The sequence below is a fragment of the Mustela nivalis genome, assembly GCF_964662115.1.
Source record: "Mustela nivalis genome assembly, chromosome: 16".
In the NCBI taxonomy this organism is placed as follows: Eukaryota; Metazoa; Chordata; class Mammalia; order Carnivora; family Mustelidae; genus Mustela; species Mustela nivalis.
The window spans coordinates 14,344,658-14,363,797 of record NC_139035.1 but is presented as its reverse complement, the minus strand read 5'-3'; the positions used below and the strand labels follow the sequence as shown (position 1 = coordinate 14,363,797).

Genomic DNA, 19,140 nt, shown 5'->3' with positions numbered 1-19,140 from the left:
CACTACTGCTTAATACATTATTAAAAGAAACCAGCAAGTGGGGCGCCTGGGTGGCTCAGTGGGTTAAGCTTCTGCCTTTAGCTCAGGTCATGGTCTCAGGATCCTGGGATCGAGTCCCACATCGGGCTCTCTGCTCGTCAGGGAGCCTGCTTCCCCCTCTCTCTCTGCCTGCCTCTCTGCCTGCTTGTGATCTCTGTCTGTCAAATAAATAAATAAAATCTTTAAAAAAAAAAAAAAGAAAGAAAGAAAAGAAAAAAGAAATTAGCAAGTCCCCAGCACCCAGGTCAAGAAATAAAACGTTGCCTCCGAAGCCCCACCATTTGCCCTCGTTATACCTCTTCCCTCTTGGCCCTGTCCACTTCCTTCTCCTCTTCAGCACCTGCCGTGGAAGCCGGGGCTTCGCAAGGGGTCGGTTGATGCTTGAAGGGTAAAGGAATAGATGATGGAGCCTAACAGAAAGTCAGCTGGAATGATTATCATCACTGGAAAAGGGCCCAAACATCACTCCCCTACTTATTGGTGGGTCCGAATTCCCTTCATATGTGCATGACGAATATTCTGCAATCCTAGTTGTCAGTTTTTAGAAAGAACCTCCAGGAGAAGGATTCTCAGCACTGTGGGATCAGCGTCCCAAGCAAGGAAAGGCACTGCTTGACTGGGTTGGATTTTGAGCTGTCAGGAAGTTAGAAATAGTGGCTCCCTTTGGGGGATTCTACCTGGGACCTCACCAACGTCACACGGGCACCTGGTTCTTGGGAACCGTGGCAGAGAAGAAAGGGCCCAGGCTGCGTCTGTGCTCCCGATAAAGTTGGAATCCTGAGGTCGAATATGACTTTCAGGCTTTCTCTGCAGCGCCACACGGCAGAGAGTATCAGAGTGATTGCAGGGGTAACAGAACCAGGCATGACAGCAGCATCTCGTGTCATCTTGTTGCTGTGACCAGTAACCTTTTCAATATTTATGTTTTATTTTTATCTCTGCATTAGAGAGGCATTATTGTGCACAGCCTGTTAAAAACAGTTCTGAGGGAAACACACTTCCAGCTGCTTCCTCCTGTTTTCCATCTGCTGCGTTTATGCGTCTTTGTATGCATTTAACTGTTGCTTGTTGGTGTAATTGGGGTTTTACCGAGGACGGGGAAGAAAATTCCCTAAGGGTGGGTTGTCGGTCCAATTCATCTGAAAGAGATGATCTCCGTGAGTCGCTGATAAACCTTAAACTTCCACGTGGAGCAATGAAATAAACACCAAGTAACTTTAAGTTTTAAGAGTTAACTTGCTCCCGTAGTATTTTTGTATTCCTATATTTATGCATGAGCTACTCTTTCCCCCATTTAATCTTAAATATGTAAATCCTCAATTTATCTGGAATTACTCAGTGAAAGGCTGATGTGTGAGTGTGGCAGATTATAATATTCCATCGCCACCCCTGATCCTCTTTACCTCTTATTCTTTTCATAGCAGATCAAAAAAGCTGCGTGCGTGCCACAAGAATATATTATTTTAAGAGACTTGGACTTAGAAATTGATTTCCTTGATGAGAAAAAGAAAAGTCTCCTTCTGACCCAGAGGGTCACTTCATAATCCTGTCACTCCACATCAAAAAAGCCTTTTTTTTTTTTCCCCTTTTAGGAGAAGATGAGAATATTTCTGAAAAGGAATTAATTTTTCAGCTGTAGTAAAAACAGTGACTTGCAGACTTCGCCATCCCAGAAGAGGGGCTCTTTTCAGAATTTATCTCCTGTGATTAGAACAGGCTCTTGATCTATTTTAGGGCCGGGCAATCTTCATTCTTCATGGCAATTGGGATTTGTGGCATGGAATGAAATTGATATTATATTTTATTGATGATTTTAAACCTTAAGTTAGTGTTAAGGTTTTTTTTTTTTTTTTTTGTAAAGGGATTTCACTGCTTTCCAATACCGAATCACCGTGTTTGAAGTGAGCAGCTCTCCTCCTAGTGTGTGGATTTAAATTCATAGGCTATTAAACAGCACGTGATTTTCATCACCTTTTGATTGAGGTTCAACTTCCGATACGAATTTGCATTCCAGGAATGTCCATACCTGTTCCGGAAGCTGTCCAACTGCACTTTAATCCGCCTCGCCCCTCGTCATACTGCTGGTGGATTTTGATTTAGTTGATCCGGAGCCCACGTCTCACAGTGCTCTAGAAGCTTCCCACAGTGATTCTAGGAAGCAGACAGGGTTGAGAACGATGGAGTCCTAGTATATTCTGAAGCCACATGGGGTTCTGTTATCATGAGGTTTGAGTCCTCTGTCTGACTTGTTGACATATAGTTGTTCTGATGGAACCTCTCTAATCTCTTTACTAATATGAAGCCTCAGAACATCTATTGGAATCCCCCAAGTTAATAGTTAGTGCTCATTTTACTGAGGGATATAATGAAGTTAGAAAAAATTATTCTCCATTCAGGAAATGTGTGTTTGTACTATAGATGCACACATATAAACTCAAATAAAAGACTGAGTGAGGAAGTCTTAGTAAAATAATGGAATATAAGGTTCTTGCCTGCCCCTCTAAGCCCTACACAAAATTATCTCTGCTAAAGGGACCAGAAATTCCATTACTAATTCAGTTCTTAGCTTTAAGCTTGTTACCCTGGTTGGTAATCTTTAAAGGTCATTTGATTCCTGAGGAGATAGCATTAGATAACACTAGTTCCTAGTGCCCCAGTGGGAAGGAATGTGTCAGACCTTTCTGGACACAGGGGCACGGAGAAAGGTGTGGCCAGGCTTCGTGACCTCATGGGTGCGTGACCTGTGCAGTTGTAGGGCATGCCCTACAGAGGAGGGCCCCGCACTTGGCCTAATGCTCTGCTGCTGCCATCTTGAAATCCTTTATGATAATTTTTTAACAAGTGTCTGAGGGTCTTGTGTTTGGCCCCCAAAGATAAACTGTCTTTATTGCCCTGTGGGGTCCGTCAGGGACTGTGAAGACTCAGAGGGAGGGGTTAAAGAGTTGTGGACCCACAGAAGGACTAGAGTCCCTGGGGCCATAAGTCACCAGGGTGAGGGGCTGAGGCAGACACCCTCTACTACCACAGGCTCTTAGGGGATGGTTGGGACCGTCTCTAGTCCACAATGACACTGCAGACAATTGTTCGTTCACAAGTATTTACCAAGTGCTAACTATATGCCAGGCACCAGGCTAACTGCCGGGTATAGCATACAAGGACTGCATGGATCAGATACTCCAGCAGAGTAATCGTCAACTACAATCACATGTGCCCAGTGCTATGGCATGGGGTGTGTGAGGGGCCATGAGAACACTGCACAAAAGCACCCAACTGAACTTGCTGGGGTTGAGGAAGGCAGGATATCTCTACTAAGACAGAAAGATAACTAGGGATTAGCCATGTGAAGAGGAGGAATTAGACTATCCTAGACAGAAGGAACAGCATATGCAAAGGCCCAGGGTAAAAGAGAAAACTGTCTCAGAAGAAATGAAGTTCAGTGTGGATGGAAATGCCAGGAAGAGGGGGAATGTTAAGAGATTACTTTGGACAGGTAGATAGGGGTAAGATGACCGATGGTCAGAACAGATGGATGGATTGACCATTCTACTAGACCACAGAACTAAGTAACGTCTTGTAGGCATTGTATCACCTCATCTTCACAAGGATCTTATAAATAGGTTTAGTTGTTGACCCATTTTACAGAAGAGGAAACTGAGACAGATTAAATAACTTGCCCCAAGAAACTCAGCTACTAAATCGTAGAGTTAGGATTCGGATATAGCTGTGTCTGTTCACAAAACCAGAGTCCCAAATCACAGTATAATATAGTTAAGAAATTTGGACTTTTAACTTTAAAGAAATGGGAAACTACGTAAGGAATTTAAACAGGCAGATTAACACGAAGAACCTTGCATTTTAGTTGGGCGATTCTGGCTATTGTACTCTGAGTTTCATTCAGTGACTCTGGGATTCATTTTGTGAATTAATAAACTATTGCTTTGCCCTTCTTTTCTCCTCTGGCTTATCTTTTGGACAAAGAAGCCCAAACTGAACACCTTAATTTCTAATGGAAATTAAGATTGAATTAGGTTGCTGGGGGTGCCAGGATGGCTCAGTGGGTTAAGCATCTGACTCTTGATTTTTGGCTCAGGTCGTGATCTCAGGGTCGTGAGATTGAACCCCTTGTCTGGCTTCCCCTGGGCATGGACACTGCTTAAGATTCTCTCTCTCTCTCTCTCCCCCTTCTGTTCCTCAGGTGTGCTCGTGCGCTCTCTCTCAAATTTTTTTTTTTTTTTTTTTTTTTTGGTGGGGCAGACCATGTAACTCAAGGCTGGAAATAAAGTTCTCATTTAATTTGGTGATAATTTGGTCTCCTTATGGAGGATTGTCTGTATATTCTGAGCCCATAGACATAAGATAAGAAATAAAAGGATTCTAAATGGTAATTTTTACTGTGCAATTTTAAAAAATTAAGTCCTTATAGAGTCTCATGAGATTCAGTAAATATAACACATGTCCAGAAATAAAACAAAAAAATCAACTAAAAAAACTGTAATATTGCCTCTCTTTACCTTCTCTTTCTTACAAAGGGTGTTTTCTTACTTGGCACTTCGCTCTCTGAGAGATCCTCCCTCCACCATGCTCAAGCTCCTCCCTCCCCTATAGGTTTTCCCCAGAGGTCTTGCCTTTTCATCTCTGAGAGATCATATTCTGATGCTCTCAACTTTTGTGCTTCTAGGGAAAGAGCATGATCAAGCGGGAAGTGCTCTGGGGTCTGCCTAACTGGGTTCAGGTCTTAGGAGTTAGTGTCCATTTCCTCATTATAAAAATGGTAAGTTAATATCATCGCAGAACATTGTTTGGGGACTAAATGAGTCAAAATATTTGAGAGGACTCTGTCTCTTGTAGGTTACCTGTTGGTTTCTTTTCCTTCCTTTTCACTTAGACCTTAGTTCAAGTGACTTGCCTATCTGACCTTCCTCTCAAGTTCAACTGTCTATCCTTTTGAACTTTCCTGCCTCTTGCCCTGAAACCCTTCATCACTCTCTGCTCCTTCAGCAATCAGAGGCCCTGTGGTAACACTTGGCTTTGCAAACGGTTTACTCCTTTTGATGGGTATACTAGGAGCTTCCTAGTCAAGCTTCTTGGGTGCAGAAGCCAAGGCTGATAAATTTTTTGAACATTCCTACAGTGTCCCTCCAGAGGTCTGCACGTAGAAGGAAGTCACAAATGTGACTTCTAAAGCAATCATTGGCCATCCGCTGGAAAGGGCAATGTGGAGGGGACAGGATGCCCCACCCCCCGCCGTGTTAACGTTAGTGTAGTAATAATTTTCCAGAATTCCTTAAGCTTTTGATTGTATGCTTATTCAGGGACAGTGCCCATGTCCGTGGCTTCTTATTTATCTGTTAATGTATCACTGCTATCAAGTTCCTCGAAAGCTTGTTGAAATACAAGCTTAGTGTTCCTCATTCCAGGAGAGGCAGATGTGGTTACGCTCTATATTTATAGTAGAAGAGTCCTCACTGAATCTCTCAGGGTATGGGACGTTCTTTAACTCCAAAGAGAGAAGTGCATTTTTTTGTTTCCTTTTTTTTCTATTTGCACATAATTCTACTAGAGAGGAAAATCCAAAAGAGAGAGGGCAGGGGGGCAGTGTAACTGTGCAGCTAGGTAGTCTGACTGGGTGCCGTCCTCAACAGCACCAAAGATCCCACATGCGGTACCTAACTAGGAGCCAGGCGCCGTGGGAATTCTTTTACTAGTCCTAACAGTCCTAGAAGGAGGTACTCTTGCTCCACCTCACTGTTGGGAAAACTGACTCAGAGAGGCTAGGTAATTTACTGAACGTTATTCAGCCACAAATAGCAGCGCCTGCATGTAACCCAGACAGCTGGTTCCAGAACCCGAGTGGGCCATTTCTGCGCTGTGCTGCCCACCTAGCACAAGGACTTAGGATAAGACAGACTTTTTAATTACAGGTATCCCCATGCAAACATGTGAACTAAGCCTGGCCCCTTATGCCATTTGAATACAGATAAGAAGGAGAGGCCAGGGCTTAGAAAGCCCGGGGCTCTAGCAACCACATCCATTCACACTCAGCTCTGTATCTGTGTGTCCTATGAGGATCACAGGAGTGCTTTTAAAAGCCCTTCATGCAGTGCTCCTGTCCCGGGGTCTACAACAAATCACCCAGGGAGGGGTGGGGGTCTCTCTCTCGGGTATGCCTCACCTTCCTGCCCTCTTGATGGAGGACAGTTACCCAGTAAAGCCCTCCTTTTCTCTGTCTGGTACCAGGAAATGGTCTCAGAATGTTCTAGAAAACCTTCTCCGATGGATTGCAGCTGTCCTGGAGGACAAGACCTGTGTGTTATGCTTGCCCTAGCCCACAGGGGTAGAGATCATGTCATATCTGTATTTAGTGCCCAATGAAGAGGCAGCCTCTGGTGGGCGAATGACTGAATACTTATGGAACTCAGACATATTTGCATTTACCATGGATTCTGCTGTGGCTCCGATTAAAACCAATGGTTTTAATCAAGGCAGAATATCTTCTTTAAACACCAGGATTAGCCTCTATGAAAAGAGAAATGTAAACAGGACTCTAATTAGAGAATTTACTAATTATTCTTCCCTGCTGAGGACATTAGCTGGGGTTTAGTCTTGAGCTGTGACAGCCATACGACTTTCTCTTTATCTCCAGAAAGGGAAAAATTGCCTGGAAAGATTCATTTCAATACCCTGATTCCTTTCCTGCTCTCTTTCACCCTCAAAAAAAAGATATTCCAGCATGAAAGATCACAGACTCAGCCCAAAACAGTGGACCCAGGTTGATGGCATTCAGGAGACTGTGCGCTCCCGGAGCCCCGACCGCCGAGGCAAAGATAAATCGGCAGGAAGATTTCTTTGGAATGATGTGAATTTAATGAATCATGAAAAATATCCCCAGCTGTTCTTAAATTTAAGGGAGATTGAGTGATAACAAAAGATAGTTTCCCTCCCTCTTAGATGTAGGTTGGAGCGGAAAGAGTGGTGGTTTAAAAAAAAAAAAAAAAACCCGAGGCCAAAAGCTTGCCTTTTCTTTCCCATCTCTTCTATTGTTGAAGGGGAAAAAAGCTGTCTGCAGTCAGCAGCCACTGAAGGGTATGATGAAGAGTGTTTGCTATTACCAGACTTGAAGAATTCTCCACTCTGATTTCAAAGACCAGGCCACCCTTGCAGGCAAACATTTAGAAAGTGATGGGCTTTGCTCTCACCCCCCTCCCAACCCCCAACCACCACCATCCTCACATCTCCCCCAACCTCTTTATTAATAAGTTGACTTGTTGAAATTAAAAATAACGATTCTCCCTTTGCTCATTGCAGCTGCTGCAACCCTCACTACCTTGGCCCCGGAAATGCTTATTAACCCATTGATTGGTGTGGTCTCCCAGGCCCGTCTTCAGTTGGGACATCTAAACCAGGCCTTGGTGGGCTTGGCTAAGGTTCATGGAGTCCCAAATTAGGTCCTTGAGAACCTTGCTGGAGGGCTGACAGGGCTCTGAGCAGGGCTTGACATCCATGAATGACTTCCCTTCTCTCCCCTTTCTTTCCCCTGCGGCCCTCAGCCTTGGCCGCCATGGGTCCCCTTGATCAAGCCAGGCACTGGCCCAGGAGGCCAGGCCCCAGGAACAGAGTCCAGGCACACATCTTGCTCCTCTTACCCGAAAAAGTGCAAGGCAGGTGAGTAGCCATGAGGGTTGGGAGGAAACCCCTGCTCGCCTCCGCCATCTTGGGGTCTATTACCCGTCCAGATAAATTTCCCTTTTCTTCAAGGTGGGTGAGGAAGGCTAACAGATGCAAAGCAAGGTTGCAAGGATTTTTTGTTTGTTTGTTTGTTTCTATTTTTTAATCCTGAAGATAATTTTAACTTCTTAGTTGAGAGATGTGTTGGAGAAATAAAAATGCTAGCCCCTCTGTGTAACCACTAGAAGAGGTTCAGAGAACACCGTGGATGATGAAGGCGATAATAATGTTGAACGCTAACGACAAACAATTAATTTGAGGACTTAAACAACATACGATATACGAGACACAATATCAAATGCTTCTCACACATGATGCGTTAAATACACAACACTCACACAACCAACCCACCAAGAAGTAGATATTGTAACTATTTATCAAACAAACTGGACTTTTAATAGGATTTTAATAGGAAGAAAATTTACTTTTTGCATTACTCTCTCCAAACCCTGTTGGATCATTTTCCTTTCCTCCTGGATGAGAAATTAAGCAGATCCATAGCCTTGCACAGTCATTTTTACATATTAAAAAAAAAAAAATCAGTCATGACTGTGCAATACTGGCAGAAGGATAGGCACCTAGATCAAAGAAAAAAAATAGCTTGGAAATAGCCCCACACAAGCACAACCAATAGATTCTTGACAAGGGGGCACAAAAGCAATTCACCAGAAGGAAACCAATTTCAACAAATGGTGCTGGAATAATTGGACATCCACAGGCAAAACATGAACTGACCTAGACTTCACACCTTATATAAGAGTGATCGCACAATGCACCATATACTTTAATGTAAAATGTAAAATCATACAACTTTTAGATGGACACATAGAAGGAAGTCTTTGAGACTTAGAGAGTGGGGAAGAGTTTTTAGACATGACATCAAAGTATATTCCATAAAAGAAAAAAAGTTGATAAATTAGAGGAAAGACATACTACAGACTGGGAAAAAAAATTTGCAAACCACTTTTCTGAAAATGGACTCATAGAATATGTAAAAAAAAAAACCCTCAAAACTCAAGAATTTTTTTTTAAAAAAGCAGACAATTCCATTATAAAATGAACAAACTGCATGAAGGAATATTTTACCAAAGAAGATACATGAGGACAAATGAGACCTGGAAATGATATTCACCATCTCCAGCCATAAGGGAAGTGAAAATTAAGATCATAATGAGGTCTCACTACACGCTTACTGGAACAGTTAAGATTAAAAAAAAAAAAAAAACCAAAAGAACAAGAAATAAACTTAAAAAAGTGGACATTGACTGTACAACTCAGCAATCATTTATCCTGGAAAAATGAAGCATGTCCACATAGAAACTAGGCATGATTGTGCATGGCGGCTTTCTTTACTTAGCTGGCTTTGTTCCAACAGTGGTAATGACCAAAATGTCTTGCAACAAGTGAATGGTTAAGCTAGATGTGGTATGTCCACACCATGAAATGCTACTCTACAATAAAAAGGAATGGACTTTTGATATACTGCATGTGGATGGATCTCAAGGCTATTAAGCTGATTTTTTAAAAGTTCATCACAATAGGTCATAAAATACATGATTCTACTTCTAAAATGGTCTCAGGATGACACAGTTATGGAAATGGAGAACCAGTTCATGGTCGTCCAGCTGAGGGATGTTGAGGGAGGGTGGTGCTGAGGAAGCTGGCAGGACTACAGAAGGTAGCCCCAGGGAAATCTTTGCGGTCAAGGAGTAGTTCTGTATCTTGATCTTCCTGATAGTCGGAATTAATACGAATTTGCATGTGTGAGAAAATGATAGAGAACTAGACAAATGAATGCACCAATGTCAATTTCCTGATTTTGAGACTATAATATAGTTATATAAGATGTAATCATTGGGGGAAACTCAGTGAAGACAACCTGAGACCTCTTTGTATTGTCTATTTTTTTTTTAAAGATTGTATTTATTTATCTAACAGAGAGCGAGAGAGAGCACAAGCAGGGAGAGGGGCAGGCAGAGGGAGAGGGAGAAGCAGGCTCCCTGCTGAGCAGGGAGCCTGATGTGGAGGCTGACTCTCAGGACCCTGGGATCACGACCTGAGCCAAAGGCAGATATTTAATGACTGAGCACAATGCACCCAGGCGCCCCTCCTCATTACTGTCTTTACAATTTCTTGTGATTCTATAATTATTACAAAAATTTAAAATATAAAATAAAATAATGCACCTTGCAGTATCGAGCATTATTCTCCAGCATAGTATAAAATCTTCATTCTCTCATTTTATTTAAAGCCTCACCTCTCACTAGCACTGCCAGATCATGACTGATTCAGGCATTATTAGGGCAGGCTAAGCCATGCTGAGGTAACTAAAGAAAACAAATCAAAAGTCCCTGAAATTTTGGTACTTGAGCATAATAAAACATTGGCACCAATGTCCATGAGGGTAGGGCAGTTCACTTCTGAGCAGTGACTCAGAGACCCAGGCTCCTTCCATCTTGTGGCTCTGCCATCTTCAGCCTGTGTCTTCCAAGACCGCCCTGGGAGGAGAAGGAAAATGGTGGGGGATCGTGCAGGGGACTGGATGGCGAGGCCTGAAAGTATCCCCTACCATTGTCCCCTACATTCCATTGCCCAGAAGGAAGCCAGCTTAACCTAAAGTGCTCTTGGGAAATCCAAGAACAATTCTGTGTTCCCTACAGAGGAAAGGGTGACATGGTAGTTTCTTTTTTGGTCTCCCCAAAAGAGAGGGAGACCTTTTTTTCTGTCTTTTTTTGGTCTCTCTTTTTCTTTTTTGTCTCCCTTGGAGGCAAGGAATAAGTAGAAGAGAGAGACAGTGCCTTTTCTTGGTGGTGTGTCAGGTTGGCTCCATGCATGGCCCACATGCTCGCTCTCTTCCTCCTTGGGCATCTCAATGGGGTGCCTGGAGGTTCTGCTCCCCTCAGTATTGGCACAGTGAGTGCATCTTCCATGGGATACTCCCTCATCTTCTGCGTCTAACAGCACATCCAAGCTTCTTTCCATTGGAGCCACCTCACTCTGCTATTCAGAATGGTCACAGTGACACAGTGAGTCCTCCTGGGCAGGTTCCTTGGAGGTGACGCAAGCCTAATCCTGGGAGAGCCAGCATCCTGGCTCCACTGAAAGCTTGAGGTGCGCACTGATCCCTCCATGGCCCAGAGAGGAGCTTTTGCCAAGAGAGAAACTTTAACCAAACTCTTACCTTGGGTTTTTTCTGGCAAGAGTCAGACAACACAGGCCATTTGCTCCCCCAAACTCTAATACTTTGCTCTTCACTAGCAACCACAGAGTCTCCTTACTTCACTTGAGGAGGGAACCCACTTTCCTTCTCTGTGTGGGTGAGCAGGAAGGGAAAACACTCCATCCTCTTTGGTTTCATTCAAATCAACTTCCTCATCTCAGGTTACGCAGAGGCAAAGAAGGGGTGCCACACTTCAGGACCCAGGCCCTCCATTAGCCACTCCTGTGGGGTGCTCGGACTCCCCTCTCTGGAATATGTTGCTGCTTAATACCTATTGTCTTTAGCTCTGGGGTCTCAGCCAAAATGCCCAGTGAACTGGAAAAGATGCATTTAACACCCTGTTAAATGACATTATTTCCATTTTATAGTTGTAGATCCTCAGGTTCAAAATGGTTAAGGACTTTGTGCAAAGCATCACAGCTCTACCGTAGTAGGTAGATCTCAAGAGCTGCGGACTGTGGTGGACGAGATACAGGAGATGGGATGAAGAAAAAGAATGCAATTAGCTTTAATTTTGGTAAGTCGATGTGTTCACTGCAAGTAGAGGAGAATCATTTCATTTCCATGTGCTTAGTTGGGGACCAGGAAGTCAAGAAGTAAGCGTGGGTTAGAAAGTGTCTGCAAAAGAAAAGAAAATTGTCAAGCTGTCGTGTATAAGAAATGGACCAGGAATCTGGGCGGAGGGAAGAGCACAGATGGAAGGGAGAGAGGGAAGAAAGAGGGTGAGCGGGGCAGCTAGGTAGGAACCTGGACCTGCAGATAGAGCCCTGGGGATGGGTTTTAAGGGAAGAAAATGTCCAGTGACCATTTTGTATTACTTGAGATGTAAACCACCCACCTCCTGACCTTTGATTAAGGCTCCTGAACACCCTTGCCTTACAAGCACGCTGTTGGGGAAAGGAGAGCTCAAGGACAGAGCAGGCTAAGTCCAACTCGGTGAAGAGTACAGAGAGAAGCCGGTGACAAGAGAAGAGGGAGGCCATGAGCCTAGGGAACACAAAAGTGGCCCCAAGAAGGATGCCCGCGAGAATGCGTGACAGTCCTGGAGGAGCACACTCGACTTCCTTGCGGACATTGTCACTTCAGCTTGAGCTAATTTAACCCAAACCTGTGACAGGGCGACTGCAACTGACATCTGGGCTGCACTCAAATAATCAAAACTCTTCCCAAGAATGTGCTTCGTAAGCCCTTCCTTACTAAACTTTTTACCCAACTTACTAAAACGAATAGCTTTGAAACAACTCCTACTTGATTTGCCATTTCAAGCCTTTCAGAGGAGGTGCTAGAGAGGAACAGAAGAAACAAACACCAGAAAGAGTCTGACTCAGGATGAGAGCAGCAGAAGTTGCAGTGGGATCAGCATGACCCCTCCCGATGACTGAGGGACCGGCCAGTTGGCGCAAAGCTTGCTCTGTATGTGCGCGTGTGCCTGCATTTCAGAGCAGGGTTTCCCAGATTTTAATGTGCGCATGAACCACTGAGGATCAAGGGGGGACGGATGGTGGTTAATGAGATCTGCTTTGCCAATAGTTTGCAGGTGATACCACGGCCGCTGGTCAGAGCAACACCATTAAAGAGCACAGGGCAGTAACTTTCTAACCTGGAGGGCCATTAGGGCGGCCAAAGGAAAAAGGGGGACATGGAAAAGATAAGATTGTAGATGGGTGGGAAATAATAAAGGAATAATAGATAAAAAGGAAAGTTAATAAGAAGGAAATAAAAATAAATTTAAAAAAATAGAGGGAGAGAAGATTAAAAACAACAACAACAAAACAAGCATAACTACACAGAACCAGGGATCTCCAGTAAGGGAAATGGGAGGTCACCAGTGACTCTTCTGGAACTTCTCGATATTTTGTTTTAATGACATAGGTTGGTCTGCCCTCTATTAAATAGCATATACTCTTTGTGCCCTAACAGGCCTTCACCCTTCTTCAAGGGTGAAGAAGTAGAGATGGGATTCTTGAGTCACTCACTAGTATTTATTCCTATGGATTACATAACATTGGTGGTAGCATTTATGTGTATTCCCACCAGTATGGGCAAAACCAGTGCTGTGATACAGCTGTTTCCTGTATAAATGAGAATATCACACACAACACACACGGAAAAGTAAATTACAAGTCAAGTAAGTAATGCAAGGAGTCTAATACAATACATGTATTTAAAAAGAAACTTTCTCATCTGTTTTACCAGTTTTCTATCACTTGTGGATGTGGGAGAGGCAGACTCACGATTTTACGGAAAGAGGAGCTCAGAGAGGTAAGGTGACTTGTTCAAGGTCATACCGATAGTAAGGAGCAAAGCTTAAATAAGGCGTCTTCTGGCTCTTTTCATTAACCTCCCCTGCTGAGGGCAGTAAAGTTTATTATATTCCACTTCGCCTACTTTTCTGACTTTCTCTAGCTGAGCAGGCCAAGGCTTCTCAACAGCTTGGCATTTAATTGGTTTACAGTTTCCTCCCTCATTCAAAACCTAAACCAGTTAAACAAATTTCCTGGAAAACCAAAATAAACTCTAAGCAAAGTCCACTGCTGGGTCACATTTGTCTAAATAGAAGGTATTTTCAGAATACAAGTCATTGAAAACAGCAGGGAATCTTGAAAACCTCTTTGCAATCTTAATTTCTCCACTCCCTGTTGCTTGGTTCCCAGACTCATGCATACAACCCAGCCTCTCTTACAGACCTGAATGCCCATGGGACCTGTGTATTTATACACATGCAGACATACGTGGGACATAATTTTGCTAATTGAAAACAAGTTCTCCCATTAATGCAAGCACACGAATTTGACCCTACTGTTACTGTAACTTAATCATGTAGTTTAACCCTAAGTGGGTCTATAGTCTGATGATTTATTTACTTATTTATTTTTTAAAAAGATTTTATTTATTTATTTGACAGAGCACAAGTAGGCAGAGAGGCAGGCAGAGAGAGAGGGAAGCAGGCTCCCCGCTGAGCAGAGAACCCAATGCGGGACTCGATCCCAGGACCCTGAGATCATGACCTGAGCTGAAGGCAGAGGCTTAACCCACAGAGCCACCCAGGCGCCCCAAGTCTGACGATTTAATAAGTGTAAATGCAGCTGAATTTCCACCTAAATTGCTTGTGCTTGTAATGCACATATTCACTGACGCCTGCTTCCAGGAACTGATTACACACATACAAGTTAACTAGTTAAGAGAAATTTGCTTTGGAAGGAAAAGTCTCATGGTGATGGTGGTCTGGGCAGAACGGATGACAGTGAGCCAAGTTTCCCACTTAGTGGAGTTTTGTTGTGCTTCCCTGCTTCTTACCAACAGAACAGGCCAGGGGCAGGCACCCCTATCACCTCCTGACTTCATGAATGAAGAGTGTTGCCAAAGGACACTCACATTAGGTGCTGGAGTTTCTGGTTCTCTGTCCTTAAGCCAGCTACCATCCCTCCCATCCCTGAAATGCATTTCCATTTGCTCTTTTTTAAAGTCTTTCCCCCCATTTTACCAATCTCGTCTTTTCCTCATTTACATCTTTACATTTTAGAATATATTGAAAATATATATTTAGGATATCCCCAGACATGGAGATTTTGTTTCTTCTCCATTCCCCATTTGATGCAATAGTTGCTGGAGGGCTGGGCTCACTTGCTTATTTCCTCAGGGCTCTGAAACGCACAGTTCCGAAAGGGGCAAGAGTAGAGGATCTAAACCCCTGAATTCTTGAGAGTTGCTTGATGTTGGAGCTTTGGGGTGCTAATCAGGCTCCAGCGTTCCCCCCTTCTTTAGTTCTGACCAAATGATAATTACGCCTAAGGAGGCAAATGGGGATCAAAATGTGTTTCCTGGCTTCACTGATGGCAAAGTTGGATTGGAGAACACAGCAGGAAGTGTGTGCTCTGTTAAAAACAGGAAGACCCGAGAGAGAGACAGACAGACAGAGAGAGAGAGGGAGAGGGAGAGAAGGAGAGCTAAGAGACTAAGAGATACCGGAGATGGTCTGCAGAAACATCCCTCCAGTCCCCTTCCTGAGCCTGGTGTAGGCACGAGGGTAGAATATCTTGTGGAGGAGTAAAGTTATCCCAGAAGCCCTTGCACATTTGCTCTTCTCACTCGGCTCTGGGAAGATGTCTGAGTATGTGTTTACAGCCTCCTCTGTTCTGAGGAGTAGTCAAGGGAAGGCCCAGGAGCACTACTGGTTTGGTCCCCTCCCCTAAGCCCTGTGCTCTAGAGGGCGCTGCTCTGGTCCTCCTCTGGCAGTGTCCTGCCCCGTAGGACAAGAGGAGGGGCCCATCCCAAGACCACATTCTCCTTGGGAATCTTCTGCCCAAATGGTCAGGAGCATATGTGGACTTCTACTTTGATGGGCTTCTGGGTCTCTGCCCTTCTGCTTGTGCCCCTGGTGAGACCATGTCACATGGGTATAGCTCTCTAGGACTGAGGGATGGCCAAGGGGTAGATGTAAGCAGGGGTGGAGAGGTCAGGGGTGTTATGGAACTTGGACACCCCAGCTGGAGCTGCAGTGTTGGAGTGCGGGGTGGAGACAGTGGGAAGAGGAGGAGGAAGGGGGCAAACCACAGACTGATGGCCAGCTGTCCTAGAAGCCTGAGTTCTGGTATAGGACTCTAAGGACTGTGGAAATTTTAAATAAGACCCTTTCAGGTTGTTACAAACATATATTTATTTATGTAGGGGAGCAGAGCATTTTTTATTTAATGGTTTATTAGCTTGATTTATGGCTTTTAAAAATTCAGACACATGATATTTGGACCTCTATCTGGATTCTTGCCCTAAGCCCCATGAGGGTTAGGAATCGGAGCAGGGAGGTCCTGGGCCTGCCTCTTATGGGGGCTTTAAGGGAGAGAGTAGAGCCTGTATTGTTGCATAACAAAACACTCCAAACTTAGAGACCTAAGACCACAAATATTTTATTATGCTCACCACATTCATGGATCACGAATTCAGAGTGGGCCCATGGTGGGGACAGAGGCTTGATGTGTGGTCACTGCACCAGTAAGACTGGAAGGCTAGTGGGGCTCAGTGACTAGGGATGACAGTCACTGAAGACATCCTAACTCACTCTGGCGATCACTGTAGGTGGTTGGTGGGGGAACCCTGCTGGGTGTGTCAGACCAAACATTTACACATAGCCTCTCTTTGTGGACTGAGCTTCCTCACAGTCTCATGGCTGGGTTCAAGGGTAAGCATCTTTAAAAGACATGGGCAGGACCTGTCAGGCATTTTATGATGTAGTCTTGGAAGTCACATAGTGTCACTTCTGCCCTAGTTATCAATCCACCTAGATTCAAGGGGAGGAAATACAGACCCCACTCATTGACGAGAGAAGTGTCAAAAACACATTACACAAATGGGCTGTAGGATGGAAGATATTGTTGAGGCTACTTTTCGAAAATGCTGTCTGCTACACTGTCCTCTGTTTAAGAGTACACAATAGACAGGGGTTTAGGAAGAGATCCCTGGTCTTGGGTTCCAAGAGGATATTCTGACTTAATTCAAGTCAAAGGTTTAGAAGAGTGTTTGGCATAGGAGAAGATTCACTAAACAGCTGGGGCCACCATCATCATCACCACCGCCACAAGCGTGTCACCACAACTGTCACCATCATCACCATCACATCGTTGTCATCAACAGTCACATCGTCATCATCTCTGAAGGAACTCTGGGGATGGTTCAGTCATCTATAGGAGGGAGGAAGTAGTACCTGGAAAGCTGAGTGAGGTTTTGGATGTCCCCAAATGATCCAGTGGTAGTTCTGTATTTGAACTTGGGCTTCTGTCTCCTACCGGGAGAACTATATAGTAGTGGTTTGGGGACATTGTAAGGAATGGGCCATGTATTAAAACAGCATCAGTAATTCTAAATCTCAGTCACTGCTTTTGTCTGATGCTAATGACTCCAGAGAAGATTTAGCTGGTACATTATTTTGCATATCCTTTAAAAAAAAAAAACAAAACCCAGCAAACATTTTTTAGACTAATAACCACAAACTTTAGTAATAAGAGAGCCATTAATTTGGATAATTTAGATTTAAAACAAATCAGACTTTTGTTTTTTATTTTGAAACAATATCTCCTAAGGCAATTAGCAAAACAAGTTTGTAGGGAATGATGTCTAATTATTTGAGGAGTCAAACGTTATCTGTACAAATATTCTATGTATGGAATGCAATAATTATGAGATTTTATCACTTGCTCCTTAAATCTTGTTTCCACAACCCCACTTGGCAATATTCTCTTATTTGATAGTGCTGAAGAACTTGAAAATTAAGCAATTTCTTTAAAGAACTCTTCTGTAGCTGTAACCACTTTCTGCAAACTTATTTTTTTCCACAAAAATCCAAAATTAGAGCTTTTGTCTTGCTAAATGTTTTGTTTTGTTTCATTTTGGGTTGTGTTTAAGGAGCTAGTCTTCCCTTGAGGGAACAAGGGTTGCAAAACCAAACCAATCAATACCCACTGATTTGTGGTCAAGTTGGGCCGCTGGTAGGGTATGTGAGGGGTAAGAGCAAATCAAACATCAGTTTGTTCTCTCTCGGTGAACCCTGATGTTCACTCTGGGGTCCAGAAGCTACTTACAGTGTCAAGAATGTAGGTCAGCATTACTTTATGTAACTGTCCCCTTTTTGTTTTCTGTTGGGAGGTCAGGGCAAGGGTAAATGTTCGTAGAGGTTGTCCATCTAGATCGAGCTTGGAGGCTGTCCAAGGAGACAGAGTCCAGCTGATGTTGGACGTTCACTGCCTGGTGTCAGCAAGTGACAGGGACAGCAATGAAATCTCCCTCTCAGATATTTTGGGCAGAAATGGCAACACTGTTGTTTAGATCAACAACTATACCTTCCTTTGTGAGGAAGTCTCTGAAATTAGACAACTTGGGTTCATGGAGATGTGTGCCTTAGTTCCTCATGTCTCTAAAATGGGAATAAGAATAGGACTTGTGTCATAGGATCCTGATGAGGTGCAAAGAGTAATCCACGCAGAGAACTTCAAGCTGTGTCTTGCACACAGCTGGTCCTCCCCAAATGCTTTGTTTCTCTATACCTGACACCAACAGCCGCCGCTTACTGAGAATTGGCTATGTGGCAGAATTTATTTTCTCCTTACCATAACTCTGTCTGGTGGCTGGGGTCATCCCCATTTCATAGATGACCAAAGAGGCACAGGGAAGTCTCACGTTTGCTCAAGGTCACGCATTAATGGGTGAAAGAACTGCGATTCGAACAGGTTTTGTCGGACACAAAAACTCGTGAGCTCCACCACCGCCTGGCACCACGATAAAAATCAAAATTAAAGAAAGCAAAAATAACCTTGTCATTAGCATACTTGATGTTTGCTGAGAAGGCTATTAGGTTATTCTTAGACTGTGAAGTCTGTGGTGGCTGTGAGTTTTTCGACACCGTCTAGCATGGCGCTGTGTGCAGAAGACACTTACCAGAGCTTTCTGTTCCCTGCCGCTGTCGTTGCTGATAACACTCTAAGCTGGAACCTTGGACGTGGCCTCTAGTGCTGTCGGCAGGGGCCCTTGCACAGGCAGCAGCCCGCGGGTTACAGCAACCTCGATGAAGGGGATGGGTGGTGCTTTGGGTGGAGGGAGGGTCAGAGTCTCCCCGTGAGTCCTTGATTCTGCCACATCTCCATCCATTTTCAAGGAAAGTCAGACCGAGTGACTTTTGTTAAGCTCTGCTCCAATAGAGCCAATTTACCTTTCTGCTGATGTCCTTCCTCGCCCGTGCGGCTCTTTTTTCTTTCAAACCACAAACAAGGGAAGATTGATAGCCAGGCTGGAAAAACCCATGGTGTGGTTCACAAACATAGGTCTAAGCTAAGCTGGGGTGGGGGAGGTCCTCCTTCCTCATCTGTTTGTTTAAAGATAAAGAGGCCTTTTCTGTCCACAGGGGGTCCAGCAATTTAACCACAAACTATATTAATAGGTGTCAGAAAGTGTCTGCTCTGCTGAGCTGAGTGGGGAGGGACAGAACCCTGGGTTCTCATCACCCTGGGCCAAGCTTCCCCAACCCCCTCAATTCAAAAGTATTATCTCAAGTGCTTATTGTAGACTTTCCTACCCCATGTTTTTAAATTAAAAAAAAAAAAATTAAGCCTTTTGTGTTTCTAATACATAGAGATCCTGGAATTTCAGATCTGCCAATAACTCCCCTGTTC

The 19,140-nt window shown here is 44.0% G+C and overlaps 1 long non-coding RNA gene across 2 annotated transcripts in view; it reads right to left on the bottom strand.

Moving 5' to 3' along the window:
• The window catches only part of LOC309850248, a 43,155-nt gene extending 24,452 nt beyond the window's left edge, over positions 1 to 18,703 (bottom strand). The window contains exons 1-3 of one of the 2 annotated variants that reach the window (XR_014304151.1): positions 18,410 to 18,703; positions 2,066 to 2,190; positions 936 to 1,178 (exon numbers count right to left, since the gene is read on the bottom strand). This is a non-coding gene — a long non-coding RNA (uncharacterized lncRNA). Of the gene's footprint in view, positions 1 to 935; positions 1,179 to 2,065; positions 2,191 to 18,409 lie in introns of those variants that run through there. The other variant, XR_014304150.1, reaches the window with a different exon arrangement.
• Between the last annotated feature and the right edge of the window lie 437 nt (positions 18,704 to 19,140).